The following is an 18,969-nucleotide window of genomic DNA, read 5'->3' on the forward strand; positions in this document are numbered from 1 at the left end:
CTCACATGGAGATGTTAGGCTTGCCAGCACATGTCCTTGCTGTGACCAGGTCACAGGCCAAAAGATGCCCCACTGAACAGGTGCTGGATCCTGGAAGAACGGACCAGACACCTTCCAAGAAAAGGAGCAGTAAGGGTAAGGCTTCGCCTTCCCCCTTGCCCCAGGTCGTGGATCAAGTCTCCGAGGAGGCTGACCTTAAAGAACTGAGGGAAACTGAGCCGCAAGAGCTTGAACCTGGTCAGGTTGAGTTTCTGGGCTCAGGGGGACCCTCCAGGGAAGACCTGGGGAAGGCACAGTTAGACTGCCCCTCACTTGAACCCCTCAGACAGCAGGCCGCTGCTGAGGCTGCAGGGAACGCCACAGGTACCCACAAAGTGTACTGGGACGATGGACTCCTGTACTCCGAGGCAAGAGACCCCAAACCTGGTGCGACCAGGAGGCTGGTCATCCCCTTGTCTCTGAGAGGTTTCCTTCTCACCTTGGCCCACGAGATTCCCCTTGCAGGTCACTTAGGCCAGAATAAGACTTGGGACAGAATTGTTCCACACTTTCACTGGCCCCACATGTCCGAAGATACGAAGGAGTTTTGCCGCTCCTGTGTCACTTGCCAAGCCAGTGGTAAGTCAGGTGGCACGACAAAGGCCCCCCTCATACCACTACCAGTGGTGGGGGTACCCTTTGAACGAGTGGGGATCGACATTGTCGGACCAATGGAACCCCAGACAGCATCAGGGCACAAGTTTATACTGGTGGTGGTGGACCACGCCACCAGGTATCCTGAAGCTATTCCCCTTAGGACCACTACAGCACCTGTGGTGGCACGGGCCCTACTTGGAGTGTTCTCCAGAGTGGGCTTCCCTAAGGAGGTCGTCTCAGACAGAGGTGCAAACTTCATGTCGGGATATCTGACTGCTATGTGGAAGGAATGTGGTGTCAACTACAAGTTCACCACACCCTATCACCCACAATGCAATGGGCTTGTTGAGAGATTCAACAGGACCCTAAAAGGGATGATTCACGGACTACCTGAAAAGCTTCGGCGGAGATGGGATGTCCTGATACCCTGCCTCTTGTTCGCCTACAGAGAGGTCCCGCAGAAGGGGGTTGGCTACAGCCCTTTTGAGCTTCTGTTCGGACATCCTGTAAGGGGACCCCTTTGTTTGGTAAAGGAAGGATGGGAGAGACCTCTCAGAAAGCCGGCATCAAACATTGTGGACTATGTGCTCGGTCTCCGCTCGCGGATGGCGGAGTACATGGAAAAGGCGTCTAAAAACCTGGAGGCGAGCCAAGAATTACAGAAAGCTTGGCACGACCAAAAGGCTGTCCTGACTGTGTACCAGCCTGGACAGAAGGTGTGGGTGCTGGAGCCAGTGGCCCCAGCAGCACTCAAAGACAAAGGGTCTGGGCCCCACACGATCATTGAGCAAAAGGGAGAGGTCACCTACTTGGTAGACCTGGGAACTCCCCGGAGCCCCCACAGGGTGCTCCATGTAAACAGGCTCAAGGCATATGTCGACAGGGAGGGCATGGGCTTGCTCATGGCCACAGATGAGGGACAGGAGGAGGAGAGTGACCCTCTCCCAGACCTGCTCTCTCAGAACCCTGACGATGGATCAGTAGATGGTGTTGTCTTTTGTGGCAGCCTCTCTGGACATCAACAAGAGGATTGTAAACAGGTTCTTCAATCCTTTTGACATATGTTCTCTCTGACACCCAGTCAGACCAAGTGGTGTACCCATGAGGTCGACACTGGGGACAGTCTGCCCGTAAAGAGTAAAATCTATCGGCAACCTGATCATGTCAGAGACTGCATCAAGACAGAGGTGCAGAAAATGTTGGAGCTGGGAGTCATTGATCCCTCGGACAGCCCCTGGGCTAGTCCCGTAGTGCTCGTGCCGAAACCTCACACCCAGGGCGGTAAGAAAAAGATGAGGTTTTGCGTGGACTACAGAGGTCTCAATGCGGTCACTAAGACTGACGCCCACCCGATACCAAGAGCAGACAAACTTATCGACCGGTTGGCCTCGGCCAACTACTTAAGTACGTTTGACCTGACAGCTGGGTATTGGCAAATCAGGTTAGCTGAGGAGGCCAAGCTCAAAACAGCATTTTCTACCCCGGGTGGGCATTATCAGTTCGTGGTAATGCCCTTTGGTTTGAAAAATGCACCTGCCACCTTCCAAAGGCTGGTGAATCGAGTTCTCACTGGGTTGGACGACTTCTGTGCGGCGTATCTGGACGATATCGCTGTCTTTAGCTCCACCTGGGAGGATCACCTGGTCCACCTGAGGAAAGTGTTAGAGGCCCTGCAGAAGGCAGGCCTCACTATCAAGGCCACCAAGTGCCAGATAGGGCAGACACAGGTTGTATACCTGGGCCACCTTGTAGGTGGAGGCCAGGTTCAACCATTGGAGAGCAAAATACAGGCCATCCAGGACTGGGCTCCTCCAACCACCCAGACTCAGGTTCGAGCTTTCTTGGGCCTGACTGGTTATTACCGGAAATTTGTCAGAAATTATGGATCCATTGTGACCCCGCTAAACGACCTGACAAGTAAAAAGATGCCAAAAAAAGTTCAGTGGACAGCAAGCTGTCAGAAGGCATTCGATGACCTAAAGCAGGCCATGTGCACAGCACCTATCCTAAAGAGTCCAGACTACTCCAAACCATTCATTGTCCAAACAGACGCTTCGGAGCTGGGTGTGGGAGCTGTTCTATCGCAACTGAATTTTGATGGTCATGACCAGCCCATAGCTTTTATTAGCAAGAGGCTGACCCCCAGAGAGAAGAATTGGTCAGCTATTGAGAGGGAGGCCTTTGCTGTGGTTTGGGCCCTGAAGAAGTTGAGGCCATACTTGTTTGGCACTCACTTCAAGATTCAGACCGACCATAAGCCCCTCTTGTGGCTAAATCAAATGAAGGGTGAAAACCCCAAACTACTTAGGTGGTCCATTTCCCTACAGGGGATGGACTTCACAGTGGAGCATAGACCTGGCACTGATCATGGCAATGCAGATGGGCTCTCCAGGTATTTCCACTTAGAGCAAGAAGACTCACCTGGTCAAGGTTAGCTTATTGTCCCAAAGTTTGGGGGGGGTCATGTAGGAGAGTAGGGTCTGCAATCCTATGATCACCCAGATTTTTTGCTTTTGCTTCATTGGTTTACGACTTTCTCCGGCTGTGGGCCTGCCAATCAGACCCACAGCCTAGCTGTTCTCTCTCGAAATTAACACACATGTACATTAGGTGCATCCACTAATTGGAACTGGGCCGCCTTGTCAGTCCCTGTCTCAGCATACCACAGGTATCCAGGGCATCGGTGTACCCAGGGCCTACCAGGGGCTGAAGCATGTATTATGCCACCCCTGGAATGGCCGCCCAAATCTGACACAACTGGCTGCACGACAGCTGGGGCCACGTGGTGTAATCACCCGTTGCTGTAGGTGTAGTATTCCTACACCTAAACCCTAAAATGGACACATGGATTCCTATCAGTCACTCCTATAGCAGGCCTTATCAATCCTGAAGGCAGAGTGCAGGGAATCATGTGGGACGGTGCTCTGGCGCGAGCTGAGCCCGTCGACGGCTTGCGGAACCAAGTCCTAATAGCCGTTCCATGGTGACGCGGGCCAACTACTTTTAATGCATTATAATCCTTGCGGTTATTTGCTAACTTTGGCATCACATCACCTACACATGTCGAGTAAGGTGTCATACGAATGGGAATACGAACCCCTCGCCAGTCCTGGCGACGGGGTTAGCATTCCCCCCTTTTAGAGGGACACGACATGGAAGTAACCTTGAACCCCGGTTAAAGTTGACTCAAGCCTCAGCATCACAAAATGGATGCTGCCACCAGACACAAGTCTGACCTCCTGCTGCTGGGGGACCTTCCAGCAAGGGGAGCTTGGACAAAGGGTTTCCTGTCGAGGGCGGTGTTAGCACCATCCCAGACAGGGTTTGTGTATCCCAGGTAGGCAGGGCTGAAAGGAAGGTGATTGCAAGTGGCACCCCGGTGCTCACTGTGCATAGCCCGGCTCAAACCAGTTTCGGGGGCACACCAGCCCCTGAGCTGGCGCGAAGCCGGACAAAGGATAGGGGTGTAACCACCCCCCTCCTGGCTCCACCCATAGGTAGAACCTAGTCACGGGCCAGCCCCTTTTCTTAGAATAAAGGTAGGAGCGAGTCCCCTTCCCAAATTGGATAATCAGATAATCGGATAACTCCGAATCACGAACCACTTTCCACGAAAGGAACTCTTGACTATTTCTGAAGACTCTCCCTTGTGGCTAAGGAGTAGCCACCCTGCACCAGCAGGCACCACCTAAGCGCTTGCGGTTTGCTGTACGTCTCCTACGGATCAAGACTGCCCAGCTCGACGAGACCCGAGTTCCCTGCCATCTCTGACCTTTTACCTACCTCATCAGCCCAGCTGAGAGTCGTAGGTGTGACGAGACCTGCGGGACCGGCTATCTTCAGAACCTGCACGACGCTTATCTAGCACGCCCACCGAGGGACCCTCGAGTGAGTGCACCTAGGGTTTGAGAAGCCCTAAACCCTGAGCAGCTCCAGCATCGAAGTCTGTCTCCCCAGCATCCACGAGATCTGCGTGGGGGCCCTTCCGCTTCTTGCTGTTCCCAGCGTTGTCCGACCACTTGCCGACCGGCTTGTGGCCCTCTTCACGACGCTCCAAGATTATTTGCATCACCGGTCTGGTTGCTCCAGACTGGCTCTTGCTCCCCTTCAACAGAGGAGTACCACGGACCCTCCTGGTCCACTCCCGACGCCATCTTGACTCCCCCGCTTGGGTTGCCACTGCCAAGATCCGCTGCCCCTTCCTGGGCCCAGCATCATCGACAGCAGACACCTTCGTGGGACAGCTCGCCCTCCATCCTGGTCGCCGCCGCGCCTCCTGGTCCGAGGAACAGCCGAGTCCGACGTCACCCACTCACCTGGTCGAGGTGACTTCAGCCGGTACCCCCCCTGGTACCCACACGATCGCTGGCTAGCGGTTGAGAACTGAGTCCCCTCTGCTTTCAGGTTTCCTTCATCACCGATCCAGGCTTGGATCGCTCTGAACATCGTCACTGGTCGCCTGCCAGCAACTTCTTCTTTCAGGCTCCTGAGACTACACGAGGACTCCCGACATCTTGCCGAACTTCACGCAGCCGCAGCCTCCGGGCTAGGTAACTCGAGCATCTCGGTGCTCCATCGCAGGTTCGCTCTACAAGTGTCCAGTTCCTTTTTCGTTTAGTCCCACTGATCGGAACACTCCGGAATCAGTACCTCCAGACTCTAACCATTCGCATTTCACTGTTAGTGTAGATGGTTTCTCGTGCCCCTCGGGCATTTGTGTAAATTGTGCAACTGAAGTATTTTCCTAAGAGTTTTGTAGTGTGCTTAGCTCCCTGACTCATAAAGAGCCAGGGTAGTCTTGTTATAAATAAATATCCTTTTATTTTCATAACAACTTGTGTGGTGTCCTTTCACTTGGTGTTCAAGGGGTATATGTGATGGTAAACAGCTGGCTTAACACGCCCTCTAGAGTTTAGCCTAAGACTGCTCGTATCCACGCTACTAGGATAGCTGGTCTATAAGGTTGACTTACAACCAATCATCAATAAGGGTCGTTTGGAATGATACACAGTGATCACTAGAATAGTGAGCACTACATATCAGGCCAACTTCTCACAGAAAGTACCAAGGTTTAATAGGAGCCACCCTTCCCCCTCCCTCACGGCCGACATCCAGCCTGACCCACACTGGCGAATGGTCCGATATACCACGCGCCATGTGCCTGGCCTCGGACACCAATGAGGCGTGCGCGGCCAGAGTGAGCAGGTAATCAATCCTAGAGAGGCTACCATGCGCCCCGGAGTGGAAGGTGTACTGGCTCTGTGTGGGGTGCCGGAGCCTCCAGCAGTCTATCAGGCCGAGTGTGTCTAGAAAGTCTGGAAGCCATTTCTGAGCTCCCCCTGTGTCTCTGGGCGGGTATCTATCCAGCAGCCCAGAGCCGACAGCATTGAAATCACCCCCCACCACAAGCATACCCCCGGGAGATCCAGCAGGGCCCTACTCAGATCTGTGAACGTGGAGGCCTGCAGGGCCGGCGGGACATAAACCGAAACTAAAACCAAAGTTCTTCCCTCCCACCGCCCCGCCACCGCCACAAACCTCCCCCTATCGTCAACAATGGTGGAGTCCACCTCAAATGGTAACGAGGCTCTGACTAGGATGCCCACACCCCTGGACCCAGAGGAGAATCCCGAATGAGCTATGAATTTATAACCCTTCCTATTAAGAGCATAGCACGTGTTACCTATAAGGTGCGTCTCCTGCAGTAGGGCGACATCCGGCAATGACCGTTTCAAGAATTGCAAAACAATCCCGCGCTTAATGCGATCCCCCAAACCATTAACATTCCAGCTAATAACACTTAAACCCCTACCCCCCATCCCCACACGTAAAGAGGCCCACCCCACCCCCGAAGAGCCACCATGGAACAGTCCTGAAAATAATCACTACGCCTTGCAGAAACGAACCCCCCAACAAGAAACCCAAAATCCCAACTATCCACCCCACCCTGCACCCCTGCTGCAGCTTACAAAGCCCCCCCAACTTGCAGTGTGCCTGTCGCCCTACCAAACCCAAAATCTACAAAAAGTACCCTAAGGAAGGAAAGAGCTCCCCTCGTCCTCCCACAACCCTCCGTATTTACTGCATTCTGTTCAAGTCATTAGCTAAAGTCAAATCGAGTCAGTCCGGTTCCGAAGACATCAACCTTGTTCATCCCGGCCACTGTCCCCGTCTGCGGCAGTGACCTCTCCCGTCCGTCGTTGGGGCAGAGCGTCCAGCCATTCATCGGCCATGACAGGCGACTCAAAAAAGAATGTTCGATCTTCGTACACCACACGTAGTCTGGCAGGGAAGAGCATGGCATATTTCAGTTCCCTCTCCCGAAGCCGCCTCTTCACCCCCAGGAAGCCCTGCCTCTGCCTCTGCACCTGCTGGGTGAAGTCAGGATAGAAATTCACCGACGCGTTCTGGAAGGGGACCGGGCCCGTAACCCTCGATGCTTGCAGGATAGCGTCCCGATCTCGAAAATGAAAGAGCCGGGCGACAATCGGCCTCGGTGGGGCTCCCACCTTGGGCCTCCCACCCGGCACTCTATTGGCCCTCTCAACTGCAAAAAACTTCCCAAGACCCTTAGGCTGCAGATGGTTAAGCACCAAGTCCTCCACGAGCAGGTCTACAGAAGTCTCGTCCGAGGACTCCGGGACCCCGATAACGCGCACGTTGTTGCGCCTGGCCCGGCTCTCAAATTCCTCCAGCCAACGGGCGGCGAGATCACTCTCGGTCCGCAACTTACGGACCTCGGTCTGTAGTTCCAAGACATCATCAGCGAGGCCCGTGGGCTTGAGGTCCAGGGTTTTAACTCGTTCATTTGTTTTGCCCAGATCCGCGCGGATCAGATTAACGTCCACCAAGATGGTATCCACTTTGTGCGCCAGGGCATCAAACTGTCTCCCAATCGAAGTCTGCAGCCCTTCGAGCGCGCCCATGACATCCTGCAGCGATAGCTCCGGGGCCAAGGGTGAAGCAGTCTTCTGTGTATCCGGCGACTGGCTCGGTCCACCCGGTGACCCCTTCTGCTGGTCATAGCGGTCCATATTATTGGCTTGAGTATAGGCTCCCCGCCTGGTGGCCTTAGGCTTCAGCCGATCCACCTCTGCTTTGCCCGACATGGTTGGTTCAAGCAGGTCGGTTCAAACAGGACGGCCCTCTCTCAGCGAAAGGAATCAGGAGTGCTCAGTCCTGCGATGGGCCGCCAGAGTAGCGTGCAGAGCGTCCAAATGATAATAAAGCAGCCGAGAGCACTCCCTGGGCAGGGCAAACAAAGGGCGAGAAAGTGAAAGTAAAAGGATGGGGACCTCCGTCCGGTAGTTCACACCTCGCCCGGCCGCTGTTGTTCAATTAGAGGTCGGGCATCCTGCCAACTCTAGCCCCTGGCATCCCTCGGAGATAGGCCTCAATCCTCCGCCATGCGTAACTCCGGTTCCCGGTGGGCGATCCGACCTCGGGTAGCATCAATCGCCTCCCTGACGAGTCATCTGCACGATGCCATGCATAAAGACAGGATTAGAGACAGGATAGTCGACGGAGGGCACGAGGGTCTCGGGAGCTCAAAGCTCACGCGGCCATCTTGGTCAAGCGCTAGGCTCCTCCCCAATTGCGGGTGATTTTAATGTTACCTTTGAGCCCCTTAAAAATGAGAAATATATTTTCACCGATGAGGAAGATGAGCAGTGGGGAATCCCTAAATTAAACCTACCTCCCATAAAAAAAATGGACGGATGTGGCGATCCAATTAAACTCTATCTGCTTGGAGAAAGGCCTAAGGGCGACAAATGGTAGATCCCCATCTGATAGACATGAGGCTTGTACATTTAATATTGGTCTAAGTACTAGCTGCATTGATTACCTATTGATTCATTTCCAGTTATGGAATGTGCTATGGGACATGGTGGAAAAGAGAGGCTGTAGAGCGACCACAACCCCCTGTGTTCAGTTTTTAATTTACTAACGAAGGAAGTAATTAATCCCTCATACAGAGAAATTGTTACCCAGGATGTAGCCCCTACAAATGATATGAGGCGATTAAAACGGGCAAACTTACTTGAGAACTCTGATGCCCTCGAAAAAAAATCTCTGTAGATACTAGTAGTGCTATATCCACATTAGAAGCTCTCTTGGCCAATTTCGCAACTCCTGAGTCTATAATAGAATTCCATGAAGACTTTTTTATCCAACTACGCATCTATTTTTATAAGTATTAAAAGACCAGGAGTAATCACCCTAGAAATATTTCTAAATGGTTTAATGCTGAATGCAAGGAGGGACATAGATCCCTGGGGAGTGCAACCAGAGAAGGGGATCCTGTCAAAGTGCGTGCTGCAAGGCAAACCTACAAGAAAGTACAGCAGAAGGCCAAAAAAACTTGGGATGAGAATAGATGGTTGGACCTTAAACGAGCCTGTGAAAGTAAAAATTCTAAAGAATTCTGGGACGTTGTAAAGTGGGGTAGAGGTGTTCGCCCGTCAGAACTAGTAAATCATGTAAGCCAGGATTAATGGGTTAGTTACTTCAAACCCCAATCTGCTCGTAGTCTAGAGGACAGCGAAACGGCCGAGCTTTCATACTCTTATTTTTGTGGCCCGGCTTTTAACGAGGCCAATGTTAGCCTTGCTTTGGGAGCTGTAATGTGAGGTAAAGCACAGGGTCCCGATGGAATCCGAGCTGACATATATCTTTTTGATCAAGCTAAGTGGAGCCAGTATAATATGATTTAAGCAAATGAAATTGCAAAGGGTGCACCGGTCCCGGCCTCACGGAAAGGGGCTGAGGTAATCTCTGTTTTCAAAAAAGGGGATAAATGTCAGCCTGGAAACTATAGACCAATTAGTTTAATAGATTCCTTCCAAAAGATCATGGGACGACTTGTACGAAATAAGGTGCAAGATTGGGTGGATGAGCAGGGTATACTATCACCACTCCAGGTGGGGTTTCGGGCACGTACAAGTACCATTGATCAGATATTTTGCTTTACAATGTTGCACTGGAAGACGGTGGTCATAGGCAAGGGCAGCTTATACGCTGCCTTTGTGAACCTTAAGTCAGTCTTTGACCTCATCTCCCGTAGCAAACTGTCTAGTATTGCAAGACCTGGGTATGCTTCACAAACTATTATCACTCATAGCTAGACTTCATGTGGGAAATTACGCAAAAATCAGGTGGGGCACACAAGGACAGACCACTAACCCTTTCCCTGTACAAAGAGGTGTGAGACAAGGTTGCGTAATGGCACTTATTCTCCCTGTCCATTAATGGGATCGCAAAATTTATGGAAGCTACCCTCACTGATGCTCCTGCTCTAGCAGGTGTGAGAATACCCATTTTAATGTTCACGGATGACACGTTGATAATCACTAAAACACAGAGCGGTCTGCAGTGAGCCCTGTTGCTCTTTGAAGAGTTTTGCCATCTGTGGGGCTTGGAAATCAACGTGTCAAAAACGAAGTTCATGACCTTTAACCCTCATAGATCATTCAGAGGAGAAATGGTATTGAATAACCGACCTCTAGAACAGGTAAAAGATTTCATATATCTAGGGGTCACAATGCAAGGAGACATGAAGTGGAATAAGCAATTGGAAATGGTCACATTGAAGCATCGCCAATTGGCCGGAACCTTGCAAACTGAGTTTAACACTTCTCTAACTAAACCAGTTAGCCCAGTTTTGCAAATATACAATACTAAAGTCGTTAATTCCATGTTATATGGGGCAGAGCTTAGGGGGTTTAAGAATCCCTCCAAATTACCAATAGCGGAAAATAGGCTCCTACGGAATATCACTAACCTCCCACAAAGTACACCAGTACGTCCGCTGCTCCATGATCTAGGCAGGAAGCCACTGGCTGGTATAGCCAGATTGTGACCCCTGCTATACTGGCAGAGAATTCGGTTCACATCGGAACTAAGAGCTTATGCTGTGGGCCTTAAGGATCTTATTAAAGTAGATCATCACAAAAAAATCACATGGTTGCAGGAAATTAGACTTATTCTATCCAATATTGGCATGTTTACTTTGTGGTAGAATCCAGAAAGTACCCGGTTTCCAGCTAAAGCTTTGCTAAAGGAAAGATACTGGAGTTGGGTGGCTGAAAACATTGTCAGAAATATTGATTCTTTATCACTAACAGGGTACTTTCTGAATGTGAAGCCACTACAAAAGCAGGAACCATACTGGTGTGGGAATTTAGCAGAGATCGCTGTTAGCATGAGTTGAATCAATCTTGTTTGTGGCAGCCATTTTAGATGACCATGTGCCTTGCCATGTACTTTCTCCCTCTTCACTGTTGACTGCTCTTGTATTTCACTTGAGTCAGGAACTATAATTAACTCCTTCAGTATTGAGCCAGAGCACTGCACATGCTCAGAAAGGCGCAGCTTCTAGAATGCACCTGTCTTAGTTTGTAAATGTCAGGCTATTTCAACTGATGTCAGCAACTCATTTCTCCTCCTACTTTGTTGACTGAGCATTTTCTGTATGGCCATGTAAGTGAACAGCTATTCTTATATGTACTTGTACCGCCTCCTTTTGAGCTCCTGTGTGGGTCTAAAAGTACTCCTTGTACTTACTACCTCATACACTGCCTGAGGGTTTTGTATGGATGTAGTTTGACCTCATGAGGTTTAATAAACTGTTTTCTTGATATTCCAGCTTCTGTGCCAATCTCTACTTATTGGTCTGAGGACTAGTGCACAAAGAAGGGCGAACCCCTAACACCGGTAGGCCTCGCTGAGGTCTACTTCTACACTGGGATATAATAACTAAGCCACATGACAGGAAGCTATATTTCCAATTCAGAGTTGGCACCTTGCCAGTAAGGTCATTTTCGGGTAAATGGGAAACGCAAGCTAATGCTTCCTGTCCAGTTTGCCATGCACATCTAGAGTCACTGGCCCATCTATTATTTGCTTGCCCAGCTTATACGGCCCCATGTCGCATGTGGCTGACTCCAATCTGTAGAACATTGGGAACTAGAAGCAATGATATGGTGCTCAGACTACTGCGCTCAGAAACAATGACATCTATTGTCATTGCCCTGGCAAAAGTTCTAGGCTGGGCATGGTCTATTAGATCTCAAGTAATTTCTGTTGGGTAGAGGGCAGATTATGTGTTCACCATATGTCTCTAGATCCCTGGTTGTCATTTCGACTTTCTTAGACCATTTTTGCTTATATTGTTCTGAAGAAATAATGTGGTAGGGTAAAGGCTTACCAATGAATTTCTCTGTATATTAGTACAATAAGTGGTTTAAGACAGCCTATATTTAACTAGTACCCTAAAGTTTTTAAATGTCTATTGTTTTCTTTTAATTGTTTTTATAGGATTATAAATCTTTTACTGGAAAATCATATTTTAATGTTCTATTAATTAACGGTCATGTGTCTTTTTAAGCTTTTGTACATATGCTTTCATGACTAATATTGTTGAATAAAGCTAATATGACTGACCACTCTGATTCCCAACGAATTCTTGGAACCAGACCTAATCCTTTTATTTGTCAGTTTTGCATGCCCAAGGTGTCACAAAGAAAAGATAAGAGAATGCATTTTCAAATATTTATTGAAAAGATCTAATCCTTGTAGATAAAATATAAGCTATGATTATCAAGAAGATGAAACCCATCATTGTTATAAGCACTATATATAGAATGGTGAAAAACAATATCTACCAGGACTGAATGTGTGCATGGCACTTCCATGCATTAGGGGAAACATGTCCAAACCACGATTAGATTAGAAAAAGATAAAAGTTAAAACGGAAAGGTAAATTGGAGGATAAATGTAAGCTCAGCAACAAGACAAACTCTTCAGTACCCTTCTGGACTTGCAGACATTACAAGGGGAAGGACTGCCTTGCACCCCAAAGAACTGCCCTGCTGCTTGAAGCCTGCCTTGTTCACCAGAGGACTGGCCTGCTGCTTGATTCCTGCCTAGTTTCCAGAGGACTTCCCTGCTACCAGAGGACTGGTCTGCTGTGTGAAGGATCTCTGAGATGGAAGATGACTGGACCTGCTCCTTTCATCCCAGCCTATCTGAGTTACTCCAAAGGTCAGTTGGCTGACCTCCTATTAGAGCTACAGGGGCACAACAAGCTCCAGAGGCCTCCCTGCAGCTGTCCAGCTGGAAAGCTACATTTGAACCTGCTTGGACCTACAACTGTACCTGACTGAGCTCTACTGTACTCTGATGGAGTGTGTCCCTGATCCCCAAGAGGTCCCGTACCCTTGACTGCCAACAGGGAGAACACCTTCTTGCCTAACTGAAGGTTACAACATATCTAGCAAAAAGCAACACAAAGCACTCCAAAAGAGTTGAAGCCAAGTGACGCAAGGACAACAAAGCCTCGCCACACAGCTGAAAGCTTTATCGGAACCAAACCCAAGTGACGGGAAGCCTCATAAAGTAATACCGTACATTTCTCACACCAAGGACATATGGTGCAACTCCAAATTTTGTCCTATACCTAGCCTGCAGTCCTTCACAGTCGGCCTGAACTTTGCTTTGGTCCCATGCAATAAATACCCACAATTGGCGCTTTGTGCCCTTTGGTGCTATTTTTATCGTAAACTTTAAAATCAAATAGCTCCAGTTCTACTGAATGGAATTTTGTCATTCCGGTATCATTTTATTTATTAGAATTTACTTAATTATTCTTAAATTGTTTGGAATGTTTATTATGTTTTGTTTTTACTGTATTAGTCTTTGTGTGCTGCATAAATACTTTATGCTTCTAAAGAAGCCTAACTTTTTTGAGCCAAGCTAGCAGAGGGTTAAGCAAAGATTAATTTAGTGACTTTCGTGGTTTAACCTAACAAGGATTGTGACTGTTGCCTGAGTGGGACTTCCACACTGCTAAACCAATAACCCAATTTCTTACACTGCGCAAGTGACGTATTGACAAATTAAAAAATCCATTGCCTTGGGACGTGGCTTTACTGCATATGTTGTGGCTTAGAGGAAATCCAGCATCCCTCATTCTCTGTCCATGGATGGAGGTGCTTTGTTTTAGTGTTTGCCCAACTAGTTGTTGCAAACGGGGTGGCATAATTAGATCTGCAATTGCCCTGTGTGGATCACTTTTGGGGAATTGACACTAGGCCTGGTTCTGTCCTTTTCCTTGCAGTTTTGTGGGAGTGGATTGCTCCATACTTCCCTGCCTCACTGGGGAGGGGTACTGGAGGCCCTCTTAGATGAAGCAGCCAAACCCCCTTACTGTATCTAACATCTGGGCCAAAGGGAATGGCCCTTGCGTCTACTTTTGAGACCCCTGAACCTTGAGCCTCCCACCATTTCACAACCTTGGGGCCTGGAACCTGACTTCTTGGTGGCTCCTCTGGATGAGCTTTCTGCTACACCTCACTTGCTTTCTTCTGACTCGAATGCTTCTAGCGAGGAAATGTTTTCTGAATATCCAGGTTCTGATATGATAACACCACCAATGTTTACAGGACAATCTGTTGATGATATGCTCCAACTTTATATATTCTTTATCATGTAGCTTGCCTCAAAGCCAGGGCCACTGGAATTATGCAGCAAATAAAGCCAAATCATGCGGCGTAATTTGTGGTGGTATTACTTCATTAACTTGTCACTATTAAACTTGTTAATACTATCTGGACGTTAGTTGTACCTCTTTAATACAAGTTTAACACCCAAATATAGCAATAAGCTACAGAAAGGTGACCAGTCAATGTGCTACTGCATGGCAACATGTGTTGTGGCCTTTTTAGTAACTTTTAAACTGTTTCAGCTAGAAATAAAAAAAAAATGTTTTGGGTAAAATCTCCTGATTCGGCAGAAGTTGATGGATTATGTGGCAAATGTGGCAAATCTATATTTATGAGAAAATCACCGCACAATCACATAGTTCCAGAGGGTGCAACATGTATCGTTTGGTGGTGTAGTTTGAGTTGCTAAGGGGCTGGGTCATGAGTCACAGTCAAAACCTGTGATTTCTTGACCATTACAACTGTACGGGGTTTGCAATATTTGGGAATGTTGTGTTTGATGCTAATATGACAGCGGAAAAGTGGAATACCTCTGAACAGCCTGCATTTATGTTTTCTATTGATGTTGGAGTGATTGCTAGGATCGTGAATACTTTGAAGAAAGACGCACATGGGTTTATGCCGCTTATGAGGTTGTGGGGATAATGGGGCATGTTAACTCCTATGATTGGTACATATATATTCATGCCATTAAGCTACTAATGGGAAAGTTCAACAATTGCATATAACTGTAAAGCATATATCCAATGTGTATGTCATTTTGATTTCAATGTGTGTGTGACACAAAGACCAGTGTTTAATACATACAGTGTGGAGTTTTTTTGTAGTATACTTATTGTGTTGCAAAAATGGTGCTGTGCCAATACTTTACTTTCCACTTTGACCCTGACGAAAAGCCTGAGTGCCCTGTGCCTAGCTACCAGAGTGTGAGCACAGGTTATCTGACAAGTGCATCATACTCATCCTATCTAGGATGGGGGAATCTGCCGGGCTTCGGTGCATCCCATCTAGCTAGAAAACTCTTGGTCTAACACACAGTTGCTACTGCTGCAGAAGTGGAGGTCTATGGTTGTGCCCTGCTTTCTTTATTGGTTTATTAAAATGCAAATGGCTAGGAAAAGAAAAAGCGTGTATTCAATTTAAGGAGAATCTCTAAAGTCTGGGTCTCATTTTGGCTAATTAAGGTGGAGGTAAGAGCCATAACAGTCTTTTGGCACTTTCTTTTATTTTGGCAGCAGTGGGGTGCAGATTTTATTCATTAAACAAGATTAAATATGAGCATATGTATAATGAATTTTGGAATGTTGACTAGCCATGTTGGTTTGTACACTGGACTTTTTCTTTAACTACTATGTTTGTACTCTTGTGTTATTAATTGAGTGTTCGAAGGAGATGATCTCTGTATTGCACTGCACTTACTCTTCCCTATTGTATCCTAGTCAATCATATCCAGGTTTTTCTATAGGCACCCATTCATATATGTAGTTTATTATACAGTTTGCTGCCATATATGAACTCACCAAAAAACACAATGCAAAATAAATTCATCTTTGACCCACTGGAGGGTGCCGATTGCCTTACTGCAGGAGGCACACCTAATAGCTACAGAGGACTCTTAGGGCACATTATAGTATTGGTGGGCGGACCGCCATCTGCTGTTGCAGCATTCAGGAGACCGCTTGAAAAGCAGTTGGCAGTCTGACCCCCAATTAGGATATGACCGTCCTGGTGGTGCAGTACAAGCCGTCATGTTAAGGAGCACTTAGTGCACATCCATGCTCTGTGTGATATGCACCATGTGGTGCATGGCACATAGTGGATGGATGTGAGTGGGGGCATCACATGTGCCCCCATGGCCACTTCGCAGTGGCCCACAAAGGACAGTCCCTTTCCTTCAGCCTTTTCATGGCGGTCAGACCGCCTTAAAAAGGCTGTCAGAAAGTCACATTGTAATCCCTACAGCAGTGCCAGCCTTGGCACCACAGCCATTCAAGGGATACGATTCTGACCTCTGCCCCAACTAAATCATAGATCCTGTAAGAGGCGGTGGTCTTCCCCAGATGATTTCAGGCCAGCTGCCTCTATCATAATGCAGCGGTCGGTTCGAAGGGCTGTCTGTGGGTGGGACCACCACCAACGGCCTGACGGAGGCAGGCCCACTGACATCGTCGTAATGAGCCTCTGAGTTACAGACATTTAGGGGCCACAGTTTCAGCACTGTATTCTTAACATATGCTGGAGGTTGTGCCGTCGATCAGAGCTGGTATTACTTTTCAGATAGAGCTGATGCAGGGTTGTGCCGATGGTCGCTTCACACTAGCGAAGGACCAGCTAGATGTGAAACCTGTCAATCCGAGTGTTCTTAATGCCACAACTGCCAACCAATTGGCTTTCTGGACTCATTTCAATTTATCATGCAGATTGGCCCAGTGACAATTGGATTATGGCAGGCAATTTTAATTGTGTCTTTGACACTTGTCTTGATAGGTCTACCCTTCCACTCCCACAATCTTAAATCCTGCTTAACCCCGGTCATCTCTGACAGTGACTGGATTGCTGGAACCTGGATGACACAAGGTGCCTCTGTCACCTGTACCATTGTGACCACTCTTTCTATTCTCCTTGCTTAAAATGCATTCTTGTTTTGATAGAATTATGTGCTCTCAGGATCTTCATACTTGCAATACTTCGCTTTTTTACTGCACCAGAACTTTGTGCCTTATATATGGTTTTAAATTGGGTGGATGCTTTCCACGATTCTCACCTGCAGATTACAGGTTTCTATATTGGAGGAAGCAGCGTTTCATCAAACATTCCACAACCACATAGACAGTCTCTTCCAGCAGAATGGTGGACTTCCTCCTCCCTTTGGAGGAGTGGGAAACATTTGATGTGGGTACAAGGGTCTTTGTAATAAGATAACAGTGGGAGTTAGGCAGACCGTCACCAGAGATATTTTGAGACTTGAATCTTCTATTCTTAAGTTAGAACATCTTCTCCTGACCGATCCTTTAAAATAGATGACTTTCACTATGCTCATTCTGCTTACTTGGATAGATTGGAAACTCTTCACTGTCACGATTACTACGCAAATTGAGCTAGGATTCACAGTGAAGGGGATAAATCTAGCCCACTGCTGGCCCAAATGGTTATATCAATGTATTACAGGTAGCACCCCCTTCAAAACTATTACAGGCTTCTGGTATTGTTGCTCTCACCCAATCTGACATTAAAAATACCTTCTACACTTTATAGTGCGCCATATTGTTCTCCACTGCCTGTTCTGGACTCCACTATAGATAATTGTATTGCCCCTGTCCGTCTACATTGTTTTCCAATGGAGGCTTGACAAATCTTTTTTTTTATATAATTCTTTTTATTAAACAGTCATCGACATGTATTATACAATACAGAGGAATTGAGTACATTTCAATCAGCAAATGCAATAATAGACAGGTTCTGCGTTAGAGTACTGTATGAACAGGTTATGGGGTGGAGGGGATCATCCGAATCAATGCTGTATGGCGGGTTACAAATATTTCCTCGGTGTGAGTTCCCGGGATCCCATATTTTGGACCACTTTTTAGGGCAGACCGGGCTGTATAAACAGTCTTTTCTCTATACATACACCAGCCTAGGTCTTCTTTCCAGGCCTCTACTGTAGGTGGGTGTGACGCTCCCCACAATCGTGCAATGTTCTTTTTTGCCAGCATGTATCCCAATGTGACCCACTGCGTTTGGTGATTATTTAGGTCAGTAGGTTCCCATATGTTCAAGAGGCATCTACGTGTTTCCGGGCGGAGGACGAGTGTGAGCACTTCGCTTAGAATGTCATTGATTTTGCGCCAATATGTCTGTATACATTCACATTCCCATATTATGAGTAGAAATGTGCCTTCTTGACCGCATTGTCGCCTACAATCCCCCCTTTCAGCCCTACCCATGCGCACCAGACAGGGCCCTGTAATATATACTCTGTGGAGAAATTTGAGTTGTGCTAGTATGAGCCTAGCCGAGATTACTACTACTCTCGGGGAGGACACTGCTTCCTGCCAATCTTCATCATCTAACTCAGCCCCATACCTCACCCATTTCTCGCGTAATTGGCCGAGGGGGTCTGCCCTTTTTTTGATCAATTTCTTATAGGTTATTGATATGGCTTTCTTGGCTAGGTGACCATCTAACAGTCGATCCTCCAGTGGGGAGGGTGCTGGGGGGAGGAGCCTTTCGGAAAGTGGGACTGTAGTGCTTGGCGGATCTTGGTGTATCTAAAGTGCTCTGAGTCAGCTAACTCGTATTGTTGTTGCAGAGAGTCAAATGTTTTCACTTTGCTCTTCTCCCACATATCCTTGATATTTGAGATCCCGATGAGGTCCCAGCTATCAAATCCCTTCGATCTCCACAAGCTACCTAGTTTTTCGGAGTTCCATAGGCGGGTTGCCAATGTGAGTGTTTGCTCCCATCCCATAGTTTTGTTAACGGTGTGCCATATTCGGACTGAGTGGTCAGTTGGTCCAGTTAAAGGGTAGCGTTTGAGTTTAGAATAGAGTGCCCTACTGTAATTCCCTCCCGGCAGTAGCCATCTGCCCATGGCACAGCCCGGATCATTAGGTCGACCATAGGTGCCATGGTTGATGGCAGCAAGGTGTGCTGCCCAGTAGTATTTTTTGATGTCTGGGAGGCTAATCTCCCCGTCGTACCAATTCAGAGTGACCTTGGTCAGTGCTATGCGAGGTTTACCGTCCCATAACAAGTCTCTCTGTAGGCTTTCAATCTCTTTAAAGTATGTCACTGGAACAGGATCCAGTGAGTTCTGTAATGCATACAGAAA

Source organism: Triturus cristatus, chromosome 3_1 (assembly GCF_964204655.1).
Source record: "Triturus cristatus chromosome 3_1, aTriCri1.1, whole genome shotgun sequence".
NCBI lineage: Eukaryota > Metazoa > Chordata > Amphibia > Caudata > Salamandridae > Triturus > Triturus cristatus.